At 32.5% G+C, this 18,805-nt stretch overlaps 1 protein-coding gene across 6 annotated transcripts in view; it reads right to left on the bottom strand.

Moving 5' to 3' along the window:
• The window catches only part of LOC128862414 (protein sprouty), a 67,880-nt gene that overhangs the window by 10,640 nt on the left and 38,435 nt on the right, over positions 1-18,805 (bottom strand). The gene's annotated exons all lie outside the window — the stretch shown is intronic.

Here is an 18,805-nt window from a genome sequence, read left to right as displayed (position 1 = left end):
CATTTTTCCCTACTTAATAAACAAAAAATTTTAATAAATACTTAGCGATTTCCGAAATATTTTACTAGTTGTTTACACACATATACATACATATGATGTACATATAGTCTTGAAAATACCCTATTGGGAGAAGATGATCTCGTGAAAGTAAGGGCGCTAAACATAAATTCGCTCCTTTTTTGATTGCTCAATTTTTAAGCAATTCTCGCTTACAAAGGATTTTCTATTTTTTTATATGTAAACTGTGTTGAACCGTAGTGTTTTATTGAGTTCTGTTTTCTGTAATAAGTTCATGTTCCAAAAGTGCTTAAAAAATTTCTTATATAAACCAAAAAGCTGATAACTAAGCTGCGTAGCTTCATTGTAAAAATCTACGAAATTAAAAATATGTCCTTTGAAGTTTATTAAGTATAATTGAGAGTAAGGGTTTCATAACGCAAACGTTGTCCTTGTTCCTGTGTGAAAAGCTCGAAAAGTGAAGTGTTAAAAAAGTGAGTGGAAAAGGCACCAATTCAAGATCACCCAATTTTCTTACAGGGCTTATAGAAATATATGTACATATATTCATATACACATACACATATAACCGTATGTAAGCGCGTTTTTGGTGTTCAAGGTGAATGAGTAAACAAAATGTTTTAAAATTTTTCATGTGAAATTCAATCAAATTATTTTCTACAGCCAATTGAGTAGAGGGTGGATATTTAAAAAAAAACGCTCCACAAGAAATTCTTTGTTTACCCAACCACAAAAAATGTGTTGTCTTATAGTGTTTAGGTTTTGTGAAAAAATGCAAGAACTAATCGAGAGCTAAACAAAGTGTTGATGCCGTCCTCTACCCGGTAATTGGCGCCTTCGGTGGCTTCCCAAAGTTTGGAGCCTCTTTCTGTTGTACCATATACAGGCATGCACTTGTATATATATGTATGTAAATATGTATGTTTGAAAAATCGACGTAATAATAAATTTTTGATTCTGACTTTAAAGTATTAAAATTTCTTTCCAAGTTTTTTTTTGTTTTTATTGACCAGATACACCTTTACCAATATGTGGGCATACATCCTTAAGTAACATGCGTTGAACACTGAAGTGACTGTCGAGTATTGGTACATTAATTGTTTGGTTCTTTTGTGGCTACATATATACATACGAGGGTCGTTTGAAAAGTCTGCGCGATAATAAAAACTAGTCAATTGTTTGGGGTAAACCTTTTTTATATTTCGATATAGTCTCCTTTTAGGCACCTGCAATCACCTGATCGTTTGAAAAAAAAAATTTTTACCGCCAGTCATTTAATCAAATTATAGAACAAATAGTAGTCCGAAGGATCCGAGGGAGCCGAGTTTGGAGAATAGTGGGGATGTGAAACGAATTCGAGTCCTATTTTCATTAATTTTGCTGATGCGTTGTCGTGATGGAAAAAGACGTTTTTGAAAACCACTTGACTTCCTCGATTCAAACGAAATTTACCGATCTGGCTGGAAGTTTTTCTGTGTTCTTCCAAGAGATTTTACTAACTAAACATAACCTCGATATGCGCCATATCTCTGACTTTGCACAGATTTTTCAAACGACCCTTGTACAAATATATGTACTTACACACGTATTTATGTATGTATTTGGATTTGAGTTCATTTGATTGGAATGTGGTCGAGCGCCGATTATTGAACACCCCAATATACACATGCATATACATATGTATGTATATGTATATGTACCTACATATGTATATGAATAAATGCGGTGAATGCTGCGCGTGTTTATGTTTTTGTTGTATAATTCATAAATTCTTTCATTTATTTGTTTTCGCTTTTTTAATTATCGATTTAACATATTGTCTGCCGAAATAATGAATGGAATATTTGACGTTTGGCCGGCAAAGGCAGAGAATAACAATCCAAAAAGAAAAGAAAATAAATACATAATTAAGAAAAATTTAAATACAACCAAAAAAATTTAGTTCTTTTTAGTCAACTTTTTATTTTTTCTGTGGCACATTTTCGACACGCCTAATCCGGTACATTAAAGAAAAAAAAATTGAAATATCAAACTTTGAGTAAAAGCTCACAAATGATTTTTTGAATGAATGGCTGCCGTAGCCGAATGGGTTGGTGGGTTACTACCATTCGGAATTCAGGAAGAACGTAGGGTCGAATCTCGGTGAAACACGAAAATGAAGAAAAAGTGTTTTCTAATAGCGGTCGCCCCTCGGCATGCAGTGGCAAAGCTCCGAGTGTATTTCTGCCAAGAAAAAACTCCACATAAAAATTATGTGCCGTTCGGAGTCGCCTTAAAACTGTGGGTCCCTCCATTTGTGGAACAACATCAAGACGCACACTACATATAAGAGGAGGAGCTCGGCCAAACACCCAGAAAGGGTGTACGCGCCAATTATACATACATACATATGTACATATATATAAGCATGTATATTTTTTGCATTTACGTCTACGGTTGTTGTTAATGTGCTACACGAAATTTCTTATTAATGAATTCATTTAAGAGCGCGCACATAACATGCCATGTACTAAAGCACATGCACATATACACACACACAAACACAAACACATGCGCAAGTGTAAACGCTCATAAGCATCAAAATATCCAAAAATAACAAGTCAAAAAAAGATAATTTGAAATTAAAAAAGAACTGAAAAATAGCAACAATTGCACGAAATGTTTAAAAATATAAAATGCTACGTTGAGGAAGAGGATAAACATACATAAGTACATACTTGTATATATGCACATAAATACCGAATGAAATTTGGCAAGAGCATTTACATATTTTTCATTTAATCAGGCGCACGTTGTCGTTGTTGACTTTTCCCACAACATGTTTTTACTGTTTCCGTTTGCTCTTGCATTAAACATACATACATACAAATATATATTTATTTATTTAAAAACGACGAAGGAGTATATTTAATCAGGAGCAATTGAAGGTATTTTGATGATTGCATTAGTTCTTTTTAAGTATAAAAATTTGTATAAAAATTAACGTACATTTATTGATAGTAAAATATCGAAGCACTGGCTTGAATGCACTATTTTGCCATTTCGAGGCAATTCATTGAAGAGGCGAGGTAACTAAACGAGTTCTATTGTTCGATCGGGTGTTTTGTAAGAGCTTGAGAACTTAAATTGTTAAAAAAAAAACAGAAATATTGTTGGAATAAATTTTTTCATTTTAATCAGGTATGGATGTGGCATTTAATTTTTTGAATATGATATCCGGCATAGATAGGCACACTGCATTATATATTTAGTGTATTAAAAATAACAGTAATCGATAAAATTTTACTAGTACTGAAATTGAATTTGCATTACCAGTAAACTTTAACAGATTACTGAAAAAAATTAGGTAATTTTTTTTAACTATTACTGGATATAAATTTCAGTAAAAAAATTGCACTCAAAATATTTTTCATTTAGATACTAAATAGCTTCTATTAAAATGTTCAATGTTTCATGCAAAAAAATGCTTGAAGAAATCCCTTTTTGCAATACAACTGAGGGTGCCTGCATAAAAATTATTAATTTAAATGCTTAATATGGTATTTATATTAACTGTTAATATTTTAATTGCCTAAAAAGGCTTGCCGCCGTAGCCGAATGGGTTGGTGTGTGATTACTATTCGGAATTCACAGAGAGGTCGTTGGTTCGAATCTCGGTGAAAGCAAAATTAATAAAAACATTTTTCTAATAGCGGTCGCCCCTCGGCAGGCAATGGCAAACCTCCGAGTGTATTTCTGCCATGAAATAGTTCCTCATAAAAATATCTGCCGTTCGGAGTCGACTTGAAACTGTAGGTCCCTCCATTTGTGGAACAACATCAAGACGCACACCACAAATAGGAGGAGGAGCTCGGCCAAACACCTAACAGAAGTGTACGCGCCAATTATTTTTTTTATTTTTAAGAAGGCTTATTTGTTTTTTCGGCTGTTTTTTAAGAGCTTGAGAACTTTAAAGGATAATACAAAAATACCAAAACATATTTTTTGGAATGAATCTTTCATTCGATCAATCCAATTTTCCACTACTTTTTCCCATTAAATCTGGCCGTGTGGCGTCAATGGCAAGTTGCGCTGTCTTATTGGAATCAAATGTCGTCGATGTTTAGCTGATTAATTTTTGGAAATAAAAATTTAGTAAGCATGACTCGATAGCGCTCGCAATTCACCGTAACGGCAGCTCCTTCCTCGTTTTGAAATAAATTGAGACCGATGATGTCGCCCGTGCGCCATGAACTTCGCAAACAATTTTTTATTTTTCAAAGTAAATTTCCACATTTTGGAATCGTTGTGCTGGCGTTAAACAATTCATAATGACTTGCCAAACCTTACTGAACAGAAATGTCAACACAGTTTGCCATTCTGTGCTGCCGATATCGATAGCTTTCACGCAGCTAAAAAAACACCCGATATTTTGAGATATCACTTTTTAATTTTTTAGCATTTTAAAAATTTGATTTTCTATTTTTGAACTTTTGGTACAATCTTTAATGAGAAATATCTTCTGTATCTTCTTTATGTATCGAAATGAATGGAGAAGGAGCTGTGTCCAGTAAATTAGAAAAAATGCTTTTGGTAATATTTTGGATATTTGTTTTATAGATATGCTACGCTTTTTGTTTTTTTAGTATTTGCCATCATTAAAAAACAAAAACATTAAAAAGTTTTGTGTTTGACCTAGAACATATTTTTCTAGAGATATTTTTGCAAAATCATCTGCTGTTCTAAAGCGAATAAAACTATAGGTTTTCCATTTGCAGAAAAGAAAATTTTACTATGGTAAATTATGGCATGTACAGATTATTATAAATTATGGTACGTACATACAAAGTTTGAATTAAATCCGTCTTTAATCTTTTAATAACAAAAATCTCATAAAAACGTTATTTGAGGAAGTTCACTTAACCACAAAAATCAAACAAAACTAAAATATTAAAAAGCATAACAGTATTAAATAATTACATGATTTATATATACAATTATATTGTGTGTCATAAACCTCCTTCAATTACTAGATATCTGTAATCACCGACTCCGATACAAAATTATAACAGGAACAAGGATTTGATTTATGGCTATTTAACCAAATGCCGAATGCCTTCGTTATTTCGTTAGTAAAACCAGAAAATGTAGTCAAGTTCCACTTAATGTTAGCAACAATGCTTTACAGAGATGGTTATCAAACCTATGTAGATGGATTACAGTGGTAGGTTAACATTGATATGTTATAAAGAAATTATAAATTTCGAAACACGGTCTACATATTTTCCCATAGTAGGTATATGATTATGAAATATAATTAACTATACTGAAGTCAATAGGCTAGTCTATGACACTATGATGAAAATGACGCAACTCATAGTCAAACAAGACCTAAATAATAAAAGCACCTAGTCACTTCCATCACGTGCGAAGCTATCCAAAGGCCAGTATGCTCTCCACTCATTTCTACTCTAAATGAATAAATATAAATGTAAATCGCTTTATACAAATTTATGCTTCAAATAATTAGTGTTAGATAGTCACTTTCCTTGGCAATCGAAGGCAAATGATTACCAACAGACTGTTGAGCCTCTACTCGTTTCATTTATGAATCCATTAGTTCTTAATACATACATACATACATACATATGTATTTGTTTTGCTATGTTGTTTTCTTGCGAATAACAGCCATTGAGTTTAAGAGGCCAATTGTTCGAATCGATTCTGCTGATCGCCTGCTGCGTTGCTCTGCCTCGCGCGCAATACCGGACATGACGTCAATTCGGGGGCGTTGGCTACGTTTTCAATTCATTTTCATTTTCTATCAAGTTTTTGGATGCATGACATGATATTCGTTTTGTTGCCACATAACAGATCTTTGATGAGTTTTCTTAATCTGAGTTGTATTTTTGGTTTTGTTTTTGTAAGCACTGTATGACAAATTGAAAGTGACTCGAAATGATCAGTACAAAGTATACACGTTGGATAATGGGAGTGAAATAAAAGTATAGGTATTTGAGGAAGTCCATTTAGAATGCTTACAATAATATTGTGTTAAAGTTTATAGAACTTTTGTTTAACAAGTAAGCACTCCAGAGTGAAATATAACTTTAATATTAGGTTTGGTACTTCATTAAAGACATTTATATTTTATTATAATATTATTCTAAAGAACATGTTTAGGTGTTTAAGTCAAAAAACTTTTTCCTAGAAAAGCACCACCATAAACTCAACTAATAAGTTTTTTGTGTTACACGGTGTAATCTATCGATTTCTAATTGCGCCACTGCCTAATATATTTAACTAGCAATCCGCCCGGCTTTGCGCGGGTATAAAATATATACCCTATGTCACTCACTGAAAAAATGATTAAAATCGATCCAGTAGTTTTGGCTTATTCGTTAGTGCCCGTAGCCCGCACGCGTTAAAGTTGGAGTAACACAATTCCCCTTTCTTTACAGCATGAAGATTTCCTGCTATCTTTGGAATATCTAAATTCATACCCTACACTTTTACATATTTACTTTTTGCATTTTTACGTATGTATTTATTTCATTTTTACAACAATTAATATATTACAGAATGTCTTTATATACAATGTTCATAGCCTTCTTGTCATTACACAATACAAACATGTTTTCTCTAGAGGTTACTCTTGAAAGAGCGACATACAGTTGGCCATGTGAAAAACAGTCAACACTCAAATCTAAGCCTGCAACGTTGAAGGTTTGACCCTGAGATTTATTAATGGTCATTGCAAAAGATGTCTTTACCGGAAATTGTAAGCGTTTAAATTGGAATGGTAGATCCGATGGTATCAGAGGGATTCGGGGAATCAATACATCTTCTCCGGTACCACATCCTGTCAGTATTGTGCACTCTATTATGAAAGTTTTCAGTGATTTTACCAGCAAACGCGTGCCATTGCAAAGTTTATGTGGATTTAGGTTTCTTAATAAAATAACAGGACAACCTATTTTCAGCTCCATTTTGTGAGGAGGGAGTCCAGACGGGTTCAAAGAATTTAGAAATTCTGTAGAAAAATGAACAGCTTCTTCCAAATCGAGAACAGAATCGACCGAGTAGTATATTTTCGTCGGCGTATCAATCTTTGAAATAATCAAGTTATTTACTTTATCTACGTGTTCGTTAGTTGGTGACAGAATAGCTCTTTCTTTAAACCAAGATATTGTCTTATAACGTATCTTATCAATGTCAGGATAGACATTGTTGATTAACTCTTGGATGTTGTCTATCAAAACACAAAGGTTTTCTAGGTTAATCCTTCCCTCACTTTGTGTTAATTCTCCATTGCCAACTTTTAGCAGCTTCTCTGGAAATAGCCTGTTCTCACGTGAAGATGACGAAACCCTCATATTAGTTTTAAGCTCTAATTTATTGGCATGCAACCAAAGGTGGGATCTTTTTAGCGAAGCATTTATTTCGTCAGTACGTGTTACTCGAGTCACAACTGGTAGTATTTGACGGAAATCTCCTGAGAACAGAATTGTACATCCACCCATAGGTGAATTTTTGTTGTGCAAATCGCGTGTTGTCCTATCCAGTGCTTCCACAAACGTCTTGTTTGACATGGTAGCTTCGTCCCTGACTATTAATGAGCAGTCACGCATCAATTTTCCTGTATTGCTCTGTCTAGAAACACTACAGACGCTGTTATCATCATCGGTGGCGATTTTCAGCGGGTGCTTGATTGTAGAATGTGTGGTTCGGCCTCTTTCCAAAAGAGTAGCGGCAATGCCGGATGACGCAACAGCTAACGCAATTTTTCCGGTAGATCTCAATTACTAATTACTGATGAAATATCTTGAAAAATATTGTTTTTAATTATATGCTGTAAAGAGCCATATACATAGATCTATATGAAAACAACAATGTATTTAAGGTATTTAATTGGATAGGGATTAATATTGTACCCATTTGTTGAAATCGCTTCGAAAATAAGCTATTAGTTGTCGTAAAAAGTAAATGACAAAAAATGTTATTGTATGGAATCGATAGCAAACTAAACGCGCTCCGAATCAATAAAAACTATAAATTGTAATATAACTATTGTATATAATTGTAATGTAACTATAAACTGTATTTTAATTATGTGCGATTTACTAATATAGAACGTGAAAATAGCGTTTTATTTCGCTGTAAAATTGTATGTACATATAATTACATGGAATTCAGTACATACATAGATACATATGTACATATGTCCGAAATGAAATAATGCGAGCGATTCGTAAATACATACATACATACGTCACCATACGATGTAATTCAAAATTAATGAGGTGTGGTGAGATTATCGCTTAACGCCTATTGCTTCATTCGGTTGACAGCGAACAAACACACAAACAGCTTTTTTGGAAAAAGAGCTGCTTTTGTTTAAACAATTTTGGTTAAATAACAAATAAATCAATTATGTTTTTTGATGCAGAACGAAAGTAAATATTTCAAAGTTAAACTTCAAGAAAGTTTCATTTTAATTAGTTGATTCGTTTATGATTTATGGCCGTGAAAACAAAAAATTTATGTTTTTTTGCCACATTTTGACCGATTGCCACGCCCCCTTTATATATTTCTTCACATTATATAGATATGAACCTTCCTCTTCAATCAATCTATCTTTAAAAAAAAACCGCATCAAAATCCGTTGCGTAGTTTTAAAGATTTAAGCGTATAAGGGGACATAGGGACAGAAAAAGCGACTTTGTTTTACAGTAGGTTCTGTTTTTATGCGGTAGATACGTTCCGCAAGAAACAGCATAAAGAAAAAACAGCATAAAAAAAGCTACTAGTTCTATAGTAAAACTATAGACACGTTTCAAATGCTAAAACCGCATAAATCTGAAATAATGTAATAAAATCGCATAAAAAAGGGCACTAGTCTCATATTATTACTATAGATACGTTCCATAGACCGCATGAATCTGAAATAATTAAATAAAATCGCATAAACAAAATATTGTATCTTTGAAAATTATATCTTTATATATCTTCCATACTTGTAGGGTTAGCATTTCTGATGTAATCTGTGATGAGTTTTTGCTTAGCTGGTTTAGAATCTTGTTTATATGTACAATTCCCGATAGGTCGACATGCATTTTGTAATTTAAAAAAAACCGCACTATTTCAAAACCGCATAAAAACAGAACCTACTGTATAATATGCAGTGATTATGGCTTTAACAGAGCGTTTTATTGGCAGCACGCGTAAAGTTTTCGTTTGAAGTGTTTTTTCGTAAATACACCCACATATATGTATGTGTATATGAGTTTGTATAATACAATAGAATATAATATTTTTTAAGTTAATTGATAGCATTTGTCGAATGAAGATTTAGTTCGTGGCAACACATTTTTTCAATTACGTGCTATCGGTTTTCTATGGGTAGATAGTATTTGAAAAAGTTTTTTTATTTGAAAAAATTATGGTTTTTCATTTTATTATTCTGTAATGCCAAATTTAACTTTCATAGAGATTTCAAACTGATCAAAATTTTTTTTCAAAGTTTAAGTTTTTAAGTTTTATTTTTTAACTTTAATGCAAACATGCAGCTAAAAATACATAGAAATAGATTTCGCAATTAATCTTTATAGGCCTCAAATTTTGAAGTTAATTTCATTGAATGCCGCGATGCGTTATCTCTGAATTAATTGGTTCCGGGTTATTCAAGGCATACCAGTAAATGTATATAATTACATACCATACATATGTACCATATGGTATATATTGGCGCTTACACACTTTTGTTGGGTTTCTGAGCTCCTACACTGTTTGTGGGGGACCTACAGTTTTATGCCGCCTGTGAATGGCAGATGGTGTTTTTTATGAGGAGCTTTTTCATGGTAGAAATACACTCGGAGGTGTACAAGTAAGAAACAACATTTTTTTTTTTTAATTTGGTGTTCCACGCGCGAAGATTCAAACCAACACACTCCCGAATGGTAGTCATGCTCCAAACCATTCGGCTACGGCGTTCGCAATAAATTTTCTTTGAAAGATATGAACAGTATAAATGTATGTGTGTACACGAACAAACCAATTTTATAATCAAATTGGGGAAAAATCCGTAGAATTTAGATGGAGTGGCCGTTTCCCAACTGATTTGTTTTTTTTGTTTTTTTTTTAAACTCTGTTATTTTTTCTATTTCAACTTAAAATATTTACAATTTTTCTTTCTTTTTGGGTTTTCAACAGTATTTAGAAGCCAATACCACTATAAACATTTATTTAAAAAAATAACTAACTCGCTATTTAATTATACATTTATTCATTCTTATTCATAAAATTGTGATATCAACTGATTAACACGCCGATTAACACATTTTCAATCTCACAAAAGTTTATTAAACCCTCAGCTCGATAAATTAAGTTATTAATTGATGTGTCTTTAAAATTTTTTAGTTAAGCTTAAAGTGAAATAAGTAGAAGTAATATGAAACAAAGCAGGGCGAATAAATATGGCCCAAAATCCGAAAAAATAATATAATAAAATCGCGATTATGATTTTAGCCCTTTGCCTTGGCTCTGAACTAACAAGTTTCACTTCAGTTTTCACGCAGTTAGTAACGGGAAAACGACCATTGATAACTTACTGCGCTCTTACTGGGATCGTGAGGACAAGAGGCGTACCGCTTAATGCAATGTGGCGCCTAATCATATTTCTCGAGCCTTCCATGAGCTTATCAAATCACAGAATGCCAGCAAAGGGTAAAATACAAATTTTAACCGCTATTGAAAAGAAGATCTATTTTGATATTAGTTTATAATTTTTTTTTGCAATAATAATAAGATGAACTTATTTAGTAGCAACTTATTTAGTATTCAAATATACGAACTCGTAAGCTAAGACATGTAGTGTTTATAGACATATCTACATGTACACTAATATTTTTCTGCATAAATCAACAAATAATTATGAAAGACTTCTCTAAGTTTCGGATTGAAACCAGAAATGAGTAGAAAAATGAAACGAAAACAACCATAAAAATATTTTTAGAAGCAAGAAGTTCATTATAAAAAAAAATAATTATATTAGTAACATATTACAATAACTATGCTAGTGTGGAAAAAAATACTGATAAACAATTGAGCCAAAGATCACTACTCGGCATTTATTTGTTTGTTAATCAATTTTACATTTATGTACGAGTAAGTGTGTTTGCAATTTTAAAATGCAATACTCAAAAAATTTCAAACTAAAAGTAAAAATAATTCTTAAATAAGTCGGTAAAAAAATTTATATTTAGTATGTATGTATGTATATATATATATATTTATGATTGTACGTTCTTATGTGTGTCCGATTGCAGTAATTGTAAAATTTTTCGTACAGACATACCTACATACAATATATTAAATATTTAATAAGCCTATTTACTTTTCCAAAGCCACAGCTCAGCTCAATTCAAAGTGCACATCACAACAGGCATGCGTGTGTGTGTGTGTGTGAGTAAATGCTTATCGGCTTGAAAAGGAATACTCATGTGCTCGCATTTTAGTTTTTTGGTTTGTCGTTACTATTATCAGACGAGAACGGAAATATAATCAGCAGGCGACTTTTAAAAGAAAAAATACATTTACTGTAATTGCCTACGAGACAAGTGCATATGTATGTATGTTATGTATGAATATGTATGCGCATTTACGGATTTAAGCACGAAACAATTTATTTTTTTCTCAACCAAGCAAAAGTCTAACCAATTCATGCGAATTTAGCAGACGGTTTATATATAATACAAACACACACACGGGCATACATACATGTGTATGCACATATTATACGAGTACATACTAACAAACATTCATAGGTTGTTAACCAGGTTATGCGGAGTGTGCTCGTTATTAATGTGTCGTAATTATTTACTCGGTATTGTTTGCCCTCGTGTTTGCTTTTGTTTTTGATGTCGGTTTATAAAAAATGCTTTTAAATGAAACAAAAGATTAGAAGTACTCGCAATTGACATCTTCAAATATTCTCCATTGAAGCAAGTAAAGTAGTGCTAAATTCTGACCGAACCCTATGCATTTTCAAGTAAAATTTCATTTAAGCCAACTATTAATTTTTGAAGCCAAACAAACTCAGATACAAATAGAGTTAAAGTTTGTAACATCAGACAGATGGACGGAAATTTAATTTTAATATATAGAAAGTGGGCGTGGTTTTTATCCGATCACAATCATATTTATGTCGTATCTAATGAGGTGGGGAGCAATACGAGTACTAAGTTCGGGCGAGTTTTCTTAAGTCGTTATGGTGGTTATGCAATGACCCAAAAGTAGCCCATTTTTCAAAATTTTGTTGGCGTGGTAATTCGGTGTTTTTACTAAATGACAATAATTTTGCTTCATTTATGATAGATATTTCATTTTTATCTTTTTTTAATATTGCCATAATATGGGAAACGGGCATGGGCATATGAACCAAATTCTCTCGCAAAACTACCTTAGATAAATATTAATAGGAGTAGCCATTTTCATTGTAATATTTTAATTTTAACGCGAGTTAGCGTGCTTACGTTCCCTTCCCTATTTCGTTCCATACATACAATCATACTTACATCACAATCCTACAACAATTATCATTTATGAATTTTCTACTTTTTATGATAAGATTACTCATTTATAGTACATTTTCCATACTTAGTTTTTAACACCTTACACTCTGGCAAACATTTTCCGTTTCCTGTACATCATCTAAAGTTGTGCTTATTACATTTTAAACAAACAAAGAACAAACACTCCGGATGTTTCGAAGGTTCTACCTGGGAAATTGCTGCTGGAAAAATATAACAACGAGAAGTGAGTTCTATCAACAACACGGTCGACAGCTGCCATCAGCGGATGTCAATTGTGCGTAAGTGTCGCTGACTCCATTACTCACACACTCAAATATAATTTCTTGAAGTATTTATTAAGTGGTTAAGTGTCTATGTGTGATGCTGCACTTGCAACATATCAAAGGACTCAGCATACCCGTAAATAAAAGAGAGAAATAAAGACAAGTGAGGATGCCGTACAGTGTTGTGTGCTCATATAAGCTGTAGATAAAAATAATCTACATAACTAGTACAGATGTAGAGATTCTCTTCATACACTGCACACCCACATTATTTCAGTTCTTAATTAAATTGTGTTTAAAAAGTTTGCAGTTTTGAAGAAATTTTGCCGAGTTTTTATAAATCTTGTGGAAAGTTTGAAAATTTAATTTATATGACATTTGCTCTAGAATGAATTATATTTTTATAGTAATTAAAAAATAAAATAAAATTCTAAACTGGTCAGCCTATAAATTGGTCAAAATATTTAGCTGACCTATTTAGCTGACCACGGGTGTATGCATTCATATGTAGTTATACGGAAAATATTTTTGTTTTATTGCAAAACTGGGACGGAAATGTAGGTATCCGACGAAAAATTAAAATAAAGATTAAAAACAGAAAAAGAAAATATATATAATATACAATAATTAATTTTTTTTGGAAAATAGGAGTTAATTGGTATGGGTATCAGAAAAAGGGAATTAATTGCTTTAATCGAACAATTTTGAATAGTGTTGCATATGCAATAAAGTGAAGAGAGAAGCGTGCGGATTTAATTGTGAAGCAAAAGTATATCAGACACTATGGAGAGAATAATAAGAAGAGAATATTTTGCTCTCAGCGAATTTGAGAGAATCGCTATATGTGTGACGTTGCACTTGTGCATTTCATTCTTCTTCTTGCATTTTGTCTTTCATTTTCAATCTCTCTCATTCAACTGCACCAATGATAGAAATCAAGAATGATAGAAACAAGATTGCGCCCATCAGAGAGTGGGTTCCATCATTCTTGTATGTTGAATCCTCTCCACCTTCGATTCTGTACGTATATTGTGAAGAAACAAAGAGTGAAAACACCAAAATAAACCAAAGTCAGAAGCTTCTTTGTAAAAATAAATAAAAAGTCCAAAGTATTCCATACTTATGTATATATATGAACAGTATTTATGAACAGATTCAAAAAAATAAACGTTCATATGGTACAAGTATTTATTTCCGGGATACCTCATTAAAAAAATTGATTAAAATGATCCGACGTCTAACAAAAACGAATAATAAATGGGAAAGTTATCTAGGATTCGTCAAGAAAACTTAACATAAGAATTCGGCAGCCTTAACTCACGAGCAAACTATTTAAGAATTCTGAGCGCCCACTGTAGGAGTTTATACCACATAGCCGGAGAATCTATATATACAAATACATACATATATACTGTGGTTCTTCGACTTCCCAATTATGAAAAATGATTAATTGATGAACTAAACTGGTTTCCTGTGGTACTTACAATTGTTTTTTCTTTTATAATGACAGGTGTAAAGAAACCTCTATACGAGAGAAAAGAATAGGTAGAAAACGCAAAACACAAATGTATTATGAATGTGTGTGCACACATCCATATGCACCCATACAGATGAAGTCACTTATAAGAGAAAATAAAATACATTTTACAACAGCAATACACATTGAAGTGATATCACAGCTGCAACAAATGTTGTCGTTTGTGTTAGCGATCGTGCGGATTAACGAAACCATTACGAATGGAGTCAAATGATGCAACAACAATATCATGAAAAACAGTTTGCTTACATTTCTACCCATGTCAAGTAGTCATTTAGTTGTTGGTAAAAGAAAAGCAGTCTTGGCAAAAGGTCGACCACTTCTATAGGGAATTGTGTAACTATGATACATATTTACACACATTCATACAAATGCACGTTGCAATTCGCTTATAACGAACTCCAGGGGACTGAGGTGAACTGTCCAACAGAGTGTTCGTCTTGACACCAAATATAAATTATGTATGTATGTACAATGTATACAAAAATTAAGTTCATTGCGTTTCATTCGTTGATAAAATATTGTATGTATTTATATAAACCATACGAATACTTGAAATTAATTATTAATATGATGTTGAGTCTTTAAAAAACGAAAACAGTGAGTTTCGTATGGTTATATGGCTTATTGATATAAGCCTTTTGTAAACTGATATCGATCTTGTTAAGTGAACCAATTGTGCTCGAGCAATCCTCCTTTTGCTGAGAATATATGTAACTGCGATTTCCTAACAGAATATTGGAGCCTCCTTCAAGCAGCTACTGCAGTATGTCATGAACTGAGTCATTATCCGAATATTCTTCTATCATTAGAATATTTCCATCAATTTATTTTCCATATACTGTAAAAGCAAATTTTTTATTTTCCAATATTTATTCATTAAACACAGATTTCTGTTCACTTAGTACAAAATATGATTGACCTGTAACTTATACGAGTAGTTTACGGCAGAAGTACCTAACTTCGCTTTTTAAAGAAATTTTATTGTGTATTTAGAAGTATTTTCCTTTCCCTATGAGTAGTTTCCATTTTCTTTATGAAATGGGACAAATTTTTAGTTTTCATAGTGTCTATAAATCACAAATATTTGTTGTTAATTCAAGTGAGTATTTATTTAAGAACAATTTTCGATTTCAAAATAAACTATAAGACCCTCCATTTAGGAAGCAATATCAAGACACACACTAACAATTGACACAGAAAGTCGCCAGCACCTAAGAAGAGGTGCACGCGCCACTATGTAAAATTAATGACCCAATTTTGTTTTAAATCACTTTCTTGCTAATAAAAAAAAATATTTTGAGTATTGGAAATCGTTGACCTTTACGCGCTCTATTGCTTGTCTGTTTGCATACTGTAGCTGTCTAGTTCACAAGTGTCAAATATGATTGACACTCGACACCATTTCCAAAAATTGTAAATCTTCCGGTAGGGTGATTAATTTTGCGCCACCTTGCTAACAACTTGTGTACTTGCTAATTGGTCACTTTACTTAATTTGTACGCCTGAATTCAATCGAGCGCTTGCTTGTCTTGAAGAGTGTAAGGGAACTCGAAAGCAGTACAAATGGATGGTACGTAGTCTTTTTAGTATTTTTTGGATAATGTGATTATATTATGGCATCTGGGAAAAATTTACATTCAAAGTTAGAAACTGCTTATGAATTGTGTTACAACAAAGAAAAAAAAACAACTAACATACCTAAAATAAAAATACAAAAATCCGCAATGGATATTATAAATATTTCTGTTTGTTTATAACAGTTTAAATCTAAATTTAAAATATACGAAGTGAAAAATGCTATTTTCAATCACTCAGCTACTTTTTTTGTATACCCGCGCATACTTGTACCCAAGGGTATTTTATGTTTTTCACAAACGCTGTTCTGTCCGTTTGTCAGTGAGCACGAAAACTCTAGCAAAAATTAATATTATTATTAATAATGGATTTCTTTTTCCCCAAACTGGTATGTTTCAAATAAACTTGCTACCCATATTAATATTCATCCAAGGTAGGTGGAAACCATATAATGGCAATATTAAAAGAGAAAAGTGATATATTTGTCATAAATGAAGCAACATTATTGTCAATTAATATAAAAATTAAATACGATGCCAACAAAATTGTGAGAAATAGGCGGTGCCACACTTACTTTTGGGTAATTCAATGACCACAAGAACGACTTAAAAAAGCTCGCCCGAACTTAGTACACGTATTGCTCCCCATCTAATTTAGATATGACAAAAATATGATTGTGATCGGATAAAAAGCACACCCCCTTTCTATATGTTAAAACGAAATTTCCGTCCATCTGTCTGATGTTACAAATTATAACTCTATTTGTGTGAGAAATTAATAGTCGTCTGAAATAAAATATTTCTTAAATGTACATGGGTACAAAAAGTTCGATCCCAACCGAATTTAGTGCTTCCTTATTTGTTACAAAAAAAGTAATTAATTTGAGTGTGTGCTTCATATCTTTCACGCCAACGCTTCAAACCACATGGTTGGTTATTAAAACTATTTATTTATACATATGCATGTATATGCATATTTATGTATAGAGACAAGCATGCACACATACCTTAGGGCGTTTATAGATGAATGAATGGAATGTCGGTGAAGAAAAATATTGTAATGTGGGGAAAATATGTATGAACATGAAGATATTTTAGAGGCTAATAAGTACGCGCACACTTGCAACCATATACGAGATGAATATATGGGAAATAGTTTACATTCATACATGTGCATACATATATGTGAGTTAGTATGTGTATGCCACTGCATTTCAACCATCCCAATCAATGAAAACGCTTAGGTACCTACAAATTGATTTTTTATATTTAAATATTTACTTGTATATTGTAACATCTACCCACGCACAGATACTTGTACAGCGCGCCCCCAAATTAAAGGTATGCTGTCGTACTATTGATATTGGTGCCGCCAATACACAAACGTAAATTCATGAATTTCATTCAGCAGTTGCCAACAGCTGTTTGCCATCAGCGACGCCATATCCCACTTAACGAAATTAGCCTACATATGTACATATATGTATATTATATATATTATATATATGCATAACCATGTAAACAGTGGAATGTTTTGGTTTAGGAGAAGCGCATATGTACAGTACATATGTATGTGAATATGTGTAGGAATGTGCGTGCCTAGGGCTATGAAGGTGTATTGAATGAAGCGTGTGGCATACATACATATTTTCGCAACATTTATAGCAACCTCTCAACTTCGTTAATGTATGGATGGCTGATAGGACTAGCTAGAAGGACACACAGAACTGATGACGTCAATAAATGTATCTACGTGTAGGTATTGCGAAATTGGCACTTTTGGCGGTATTTGTTATACACATATGTATGTAGGTACATATGTACATATAATGTAATATATTTATAATAAAAATATATATACACATACTTATACAAGCACCTATGCACATATACATATGTTTATATTTATGTGTGTACATGTTTGTGTTACATACTTTCAACTTTGGTCACTATCTGGCGTTAGTTTTAAGTCTAGAATTTTGTGAGTATACGTGTAAATATGTATGGTTTATCTTATATTCGCATTAGCTTAAACTACAGAATCTACTAATACTTGCTTACAGATGAAGTTTGGAGTCATGCTTTAGTATCTGAATTTTTTGAGTCTGCCTATTAACAACCACTGCTCACGCCATATACCTATGGAAATGTTGTACGTATGTAAAATCATCTATTCTCGTCTATTGCTGCACCAAAAACATTGAAATAGGAACAAGAGATAGGTTATAACATTCAAATATCACTTTCCTTGCTCTTTAACGTTATGATTAAATGCCACTGTTAGCTTAACAGCAAGCTGTTAATCCACCATGAGAATAAAAAGAGTTGTGACGAAATAGTTACTGAACCTGCATTTTGTTATTTTCTTAATCGTTTTCATACATATAATATTTGTGTGAAAGCAAAATCATCATTGAAATTTGTCAATCAAAACACTACTTCTCACAAATACAATGTTAGTTTAACAGTCCGAGGAACAGTATTGTGACAGCGGTAACAGTAAGACGTGTGTAATGCATTAGTGGATAATGTTAGATGATAACACTTATTAATATTATATAAAGCAACGGTACCAACAATATAATTTAGTAACATCCTCCTGAAGCTACTGTACTGCATTTTACATTTAACATTTTTTACAGTTGAAAAACTTTCATATTTTCTCTGCAGAACAAGAATCGGGAAACGACATACATAAATAATTATTGATAAAAATAATAAATAGTAAAGTTCTTAAGAATCAACCTTGGGTCACGCCTTAGGTGACTACAAAGGGATTAGAGCTTATTCCCTCTAGCGAGACCACGCAACACCTGTTAATTTCGTAGGAATTCAACC

The sequence above is a fragment of the Anastrepha ludens genome, chromosome 4 (genome assembly GCF_028408465.1).
Source record: "Anastrepha ludens isolate Willacy chromosome 4, idAnaLude1.1, whole genome shotgun sequence".
NCBI lineage: Eukaryota > Metazoa > Arthropoda > Insecta > Diptera > Tephritidae > Anastrepha > Anastrepha ludens.
This window is presented reverse-complemented; position numbering and strand designations above follow the sequence as displayed.